Here is a 7,327-nt window from a genome sequence, read left to right on the forward strand (position 1 = left end):
TTCAATGTACCATGAACTTTTATGTCATATTCGTTCTACGATGCATACTAATGAGATGTTGTAGGAGTGTGGTGCAATGTTATTTCTGAGATCATCAAGAGACTTGCAAGATCTATTTTAATGCCCTAGAGATGATGGCTGCTATTTCTATAGAAATTATTATTTGAATGAGAAGTGCTCAGAATGCGGTGGGTTGTCAAAGTTTGTTTCATGTTTTCATGAGGGCAGCGAACACGAGTTTGGAAATAATTATGTTGAGAAAAAAAAATACGAGACAGTGAAATATATTGTGAAGAGTGGAGGTGAAGGTTCTAGATGCGAATTAGTCTCAAGAGAAGTGAGTATTGCTGATTTTATTTTGGAATTTAAGGAAAATCTTTTCTACAAGTATGCAAGGCACACCCATAGGTCTCAGTGGTTGGATCAACAGTTCAGGATGTGTAAGAACTCTTTCCTGATTGGCACTATTGTATCAGTGGTTGATTTTGCAGAGAACTATACATTGCAACCACAGAATGAGGTACAGTCTCAGTACTACAATTCAGTCTAGATTGCTATTTTTGTTCACATTACATATAGACATGCTCCTGATAGTACAGAAGAGGACAGGAAGATAATCAGGGAGTATCATTTTTATATGAGCGATGATAGATCACACTCCTCTGAGTATGTGCAACATTCTTTCAAGAATTTTTTTGAGTTCTTGCATGAGAAAGATATTGCAATTGACCGACATATAATATGGTCAGATAACTGTACGGGTCAATTCAAGAATGCGCATATGTTTTATTGGTTGAGTAGAATGCATGTGGAGAGGTGTATACCTCATATTTGGTGTTTTTTTGAGGCAGGGCATGGGAAGGGAGAGCATGATGGAGCAGGTGCATGTTTGAAGAGAGCTCTAGTTAAGGAGCAATTGAGGATTTCGGGTGCAAATTTCTCTGATGCACGTTCTATTGTTGATTGGTGTAGTTCAGCATTGTCACATGGAGGTACTCTTGATTCAGTAGTGAGCAGATTCTTTTGGTTGGTTGAGGAGGGAACAGTGGGAGATAGATTGGATTGTCAAACAATTAAAGATTCTTCAAAGATGCATTCATTTCTCAGCTCAGATGCAAGTACATGGACCATTTGGACACGAGCATTGGCTTGTTTTTGTCAAAGTTGTCTTCAGTGTGATTGGGATCAATGCGAGTCAAGTGAGTGGGTTGATACGTGGGTTCCCCACTATCTAACTCCTTTATCTCAAACAATATCCTTGTCAAACGATGACATGGAAAGTTCACTTGAGTATGATCGTCTATCAGATCTTGTACAACCAGGACATGTTTTTGCAGTCGTTGCACCACAAGGGAATGAAGAGAGATCATAATATTGGTTGGCATGATGTGTACAGGGAAAACAAAAGCTAACACAACCAGTGACAGATGATGATGGGTTCACATATCCTACAGGTTCAGTTGTTGTTGTGGGAACTTGGTTGCGAACATACATGATTAGAAAGAATGGCATACCTGCATTTGAAGACTATGAGAGACACAAAACCATTATAATGTATTCACACCTTATTATAGCTACAAATGTCAAGTTGTTGAGCATCAAGAAAAACCGAAGACCAAAGAGCTATGGACAGTGACTACTGCTGATCATGAAGCAATACTGGATACTCTTAAACAAAGAGATGACCCTTCAGGCACACTTGAGTAGTAGGTCTTTAATGGTGCCTTATTTTTTTATCATGCATTTCATTTCAAACAATGATCATTAAACCTTAATGTTCAAGTTTGTTATGTGTATATTAAGGATGTGTTCAAGATGCAGGTCTATTGATGAACGTTTTATTTTGGCAACACGGTTTTTGCATGTACATAGCGAGTACACTCGATATAATTGGAAGGGACGTATTTTTGCAACATGACTTATTATCATACATTTGATGAGATTTACAATTTTTGTTATTAGAGAACACTATTTGATAATTTTTTATGATATAATTATCGCATAACCTTTATGCTCATGAAGGTATTTTTTGATGATATACAACAGTATCACACTATGATTTTTGCGTCAACATAGTGGGTTCTATTGATATAACTCGAAGGGACGTATTTTTATGGTATATGATCCCACCTTTTCATTTATTATCATGCATTTCAGTTGAAGTGATTATCATAAATCCGTTATGTTCATCCATGTATTTTATGTGTAGACTAATAATTCTTAAAAATACAGGTTCATGCTAGATCATTCGTTGTTGACGAGACCCTCTCTTGGTGATGGTACATATTTCTTTGTGCATTAATGAGATTAAATTGTGGGTCTTGTTGTATTTATTATCATGAAGATGATTCAAATGCATGTGGCCAGGACACATCTGTAGTGGATCAAATTGTCATGACAGATGATCTATTGAATCAAACATTTGACATTGATAGTCAGGTAAATAGGTTAATGTGGGGCCTTCAACATCAACACCTACTAGTCAAAGTGGTCATCGAACTTTCACTCAGGTAACCTTGTCTATTTTTATTCACTAATGGTTTATAAAATAAAGTTAGTTAGATTTTGGCAATTGAATAACATTGTTTCATTTTCAGATGCTGACATCAGATGCACCTAATATTCTCTCCACAATGGAGCATGGTGTTCTCTAGCAGTAGCATCTTTGTTTCTTTTGATAGTAGTATGAGTCAGATTAATAAATTTCTAATTTGATGCTTCCCACAGGGCTTTGCAACTTCAAATTGTGAGTGTGCCCCTATTACAAATGAATTGTACTTTAATCGACATAGATGGTCTATGATGGCTTTTTTGTAAGACTATATGGTTTTATTACATATATTGTACTTTAATCGACATATAACAATATCCAAGTGGTGGTTGGCATGAGCTTGAATATGGTAAGTTGTATGCATCTTGAAGTTGAATATGATATGTTGTATACATCTTGAAGTTGAACTTTGATTAGACTTTGTCAACATTTGATGAATCATAAATGTCATTTTATTATTAATCTTGTGAGTGTGAGGTGTAGGAATAAATATCAATTACTTTGAAAGTCATGGATGGTTGTCCTCATCTGATAACCACTAGATGGTTGTGCCTTATGAAGAAAAGCCGAACAGATAATAACTAATTGAGAACATCAATTCAAATCCATAATCTAGAGGATACTAATAACAGATCTTTGTATATTTATTTTTTCTAATAATGAAACAGGTATAACTGTATTGAGATAAAATGAAGCTTTTCTCTCATATGAAGATGTCACATTGGCAAATTGGTCTTTATTATAATACACAAGACATAAGTAAAATCAAAATGCTCTCAGGGTACAATTTTGGACTTGAACCATATTGCATAAATCTCAAGGCTTCAACTTGATTATCATTAAAGGTTTCTGATTGTTTACAAAATATCCCTTCATATCCCTTCATGGATGTCACATGCGTAGGGTATGACCCCGAGCATCGGATCGAGTGGGGGAGGGCAAAGAAGGAGCATGCATAGGGTAATTATGCCTAACTGGACATGTCAGAGCTGACGGTTCATCATCACGATGAGCTGAACGAGAAATCAACCAGGCGACAACATTCCATTGAGTGAGACTGACGATTTTTTTTTCCAACCAAAAAATTGCTGCCCTAATAAAACCATAGGGCAACCTAAAATACTGAGATAGGCTTTGGAGGGACCCCTCTCGTGGCCCCATAGGTTCAAACGGATCATTTGCAAGTGCCACAAATTCCGAGTTAGGGCCTGTCAAAGTTTGACAATTTTGAGCACTTAGGGTGCTCAAGGGACGACGCCGGTAGGGTATGACCCCGAGCGTTCAATCGAGTGGGGGGGAAAATAGGAGCATGCGTATGGTAATTATGCCTAACTAGACATGTCAGAGCCGACGGTTCGTCATCACGACGAGCTGAACAAGAAATCGACTAGGCGACAACATTCCATTGAGTGAGACTGACGATTTTTTCGCCAACCGAAAAATTGCTTCCCTAATAAAATCGTAGGGAAAATTGAAATACCGAGATAGGCTTTTGTAGGGACCCCTCTTGTGGCCCCGTAGGTTCAAATGGATCATTCGTAGGTGCCATAGATTCCGAGTTAGGGACCGTCAAAGTTTGACAATTTTGAGCACTTAGGGCACTCAAGGGACGATGCCAGTAGGGTATGACCTCGAGCATTTGATCGAGTGGGGGGGAAAAATAGGAGCATGCATAGGGTAATTATGCCTAACTGGACATGTCAGAGCCGATGGTTCATCATCGCGACGAGCTGAACGAGAAATCGACCAGGTGACAACATTCCATTGAGTGAGACTGACGATTTTTTTGCCAACTGAAAAATTGCTACCCTAATAAAACCGTACGGAAAATTGAAATACTGAGATAGGCTTTTGTAAGGACCCCTCTCATGGCCCTGTAGGTTCAAACGGATCATTCATAGGTGCCACAAATTCTGAGTTAAGGCCCGTCAAAGTTTGACAATTTTGAGCACTTAGGGTGCTCAAGGGACGACGCCAGTAGGGTATGACCCCGAGCGTTCGATCGAGTGGGGGGGGGGGAATAGGAGCATACGTAAGGTAATTATGCCTAACTAGACATGTTGGAGCTGACGATTCATCATCATGACGAGCTGAACGAGAAATTGACTAGGCGACAACATTCCATTGAGTGAGACTGATGATTTTTTTGCCAACCGAAAAATTGTTGCCCTAATAAACCGTAGGGAAAATTGAAATACCAATATAGGCTTTTGTAGGGACCCCTCTCATGGCCCCATAGGTTCAAATAGATTGTTCGCAGGTGCCATAGATTCCGAGTTAGGGCCCGTCAAAGTTTGATAATTTTGAGCACTTAGGGCGCTCAAGGGATGACACTAGTAGGGTATGACCTCGAGTGTTCGATCAAGTGGGGCGACAAAATAGGAGCATGCATAGGGTAATTATGCCTAACTGGACATGTCGGAGCTGACAGTTCGTCATCGCGATGAGCTGAACGAGAAATTGGCCATGCGACAACATTCCATTGAGTGAGACTGACGATTTTTTGCCAACCGAAAAAATTGCTACCCTAATAAAACCGTAGGGAAACTTGAAAAACCGAGATAGGCTTTTGTAGGGACACCTCTCGTGGCCCCGTAGGTTCAAACAGATTGTTTGCAGGTGCCACAAATTTTGAGTTAAGGCCCATCAAAGTTTGATAATTTTGAGCACTTAGGGTGCTCAAGGGACGACGCTGGTAGGGTATGACCTCGAGCGTTTGATCGAGTGGGGGGGCAAAACAGGAGCATGCATAGGGTATTGTTCATTAAATGAATTGTATTGTTTATGAATTGTATTGTTCATTGAATGAATTTTATTGTATTGTTGATTAAATGAATTATATTGTTCATTAAATAGATTGTATTGTATTGTTCATTAAATGAATTATATTGTTCATTATAAAAACAACACTTACAATGAAATGAAATGAATTGTATTGTTCATTAAATAGCCATTATTAACCATTGTTAATTATTGGAATGAAGATTAAAGATTTCCATGATAACACCACACACAGATGAGCAACAATTTATATGATCGAATATCAACTTTTGTATATATAAAAATGTCGAATGATTACAAATGTATGTCCATACACAAATATGGCATAAACACCAACTGAAACAAAATGTATGTCTAAATACGTGAATGTATGTCCATATACAAAATATACATGCCAACTAGACATGTAAGCATCCCAAAACTATCTATAACATCCTAAGCTGCTGATGGATCATCAAAATCGATCCTCTTCACTGCACTGCTCATCTCTGAAGGATCCTGCACAAGAAAAACAAACCATGATTAATATAAGTTATATTATATAATTCACATTCGAAAAGTTAACATAAAAATGAACTATTTAATTGAACTATTCATGTTTACCTCATCTCCATGTTTTCTCTTCAGCTTTGCAGGACTCTTGATGTATGTCTTCGGTAGAGGAGGTATGTTTTGAATATTTTCATAAACAACCTACATATGTTTAGAAACATGACATTGATACAAGTTAGCATATAATTGTCACTGATAATAACAAATTATATCTACTAATCAAAAAATAAAATAAACACACTTCTACTCGAGGCATCTCTTCTTCTTCTTCAGATATACTGGGTGTAGTCATCAAGGATGTGAAGCCAAGGATTCTCTATATATATACACAACAAGTATATGAAACTATCAATCTATGTCTAGACATGTATAATCACTATAAGTTATTTAAACTATTCATTCAATCATATTTGCATTTAATTACCTTTCCCTTGTCTCCAATTGCACTACCAGATCCTAGATCACACTGCACCGCACTTGTGCTGCTTGTGCCCTACAAGAGTAAAATAAGATATACATGCAAGTTACTACATAATCTAATTAATACAAATATAAATGATGAGCATGTATGTACAATAAAATACAAATGACTAGCTGCAAAAATATATGTACCGTCAAGCTATCGAGGCCAAATGAAATGGCCGACAAGGTTCCCTCCTGAATCTGTCTCAACTCATCCTCAGTCATCAACTGTTAAATAGACCATGTAAATAAAAATTAGTACTTAATATTATCTAATTTATAAATATTTAATTAAAATATAACATGAACTATGAAAACACAAATCTTACCAATACATCATCAATGTATGATGATGGTGCCTCCTCGCCTCTAGCATGTGAGGACTCCCCAGGGTATCCTCCAGTCTGTGTAATAACCTCTGGTGCATCATGCATCTCATGCACCTCGTAATCTGCACTATCCATAGTAGGATCAACAGGCTATCCAACTGGACCCAAGCATACGTGCCCACACATGACACAACTATGTGGCATGCATATGTGTGGAGCCGAGGATGATGTGTCAGCACCACCCGATGCACCACTACCATCAAAAGTAGGCTGAGCTAGTGACGCAGCCTGAGAAACCAAAAGGCTACTTAAAGAGTGAATAGTCGATATGGTCCGTGCAGCCGCCTCACAAATGATATCAGGATGTTGAAATGCAGGTGGGGGATCAACAGGAGGAAAGGGGACATATGGGCCCTAGACTACTCTGACTGCCCCAGGTCTATTTTGGGGCATACCTAAACCTACACCCTAGAAAGGTTGGATGTCAAAGTAGTTCACATGTTTCTGTAAAACAAACTTAGCATACAATTTTTTTATGAAATAGAAGGGGATATCAAGATTGTTGTTGGGTGGTTTGTCGAAAACCATCCACCAACGATCCCAAAAGTTTTTCACAATCCCATCATTTGTGCACCATTTGATAGAAAGTTTT

The 7,327-nt window shown here is 38.0% G+C and overlaps 1 long non-coding RNA gene across 1 annotated transcript; it reads right to left on the minus strand.

Moving 5' to 3' along the window:
- Window positions 1–6,161: 6,161 nt before the first annotated feature.
- On the minus strand, window positions 6,162–6,565 carry LOC131856153 (uncharacterized). The gene is made up of 3 exons (XR_009358309.1): window positions 6,497–6,565; window positions 6,309–6,377; window positions 6,162–6,200 (listed from the first exon to the last, which is right to left on the minus strand). It is a non-coding gene; the product is annotated as an uncharacterized LOC131856153 (long non-coding RNA).
- Between the last annotated feature and the right edge of the window lie 762 nt (window positions 6,566–7,327).

The sequence above is a fragment of the Cryptomeria japonica genome, chromosome 6 (genome assembly GCF_030272615.1).
Source record: "Cryptomeria japonica chromosome 6, Sugi_1.0, whole genome shotgun sequence".
In the NCBI taxonomy this organism is placed as follows: Eukaryota; Viridiplantae; Streptophyta; class Pinopsida; order Cupressales; family Cupressaceae; genus Cryptomeria; species Cryptomeria japonica.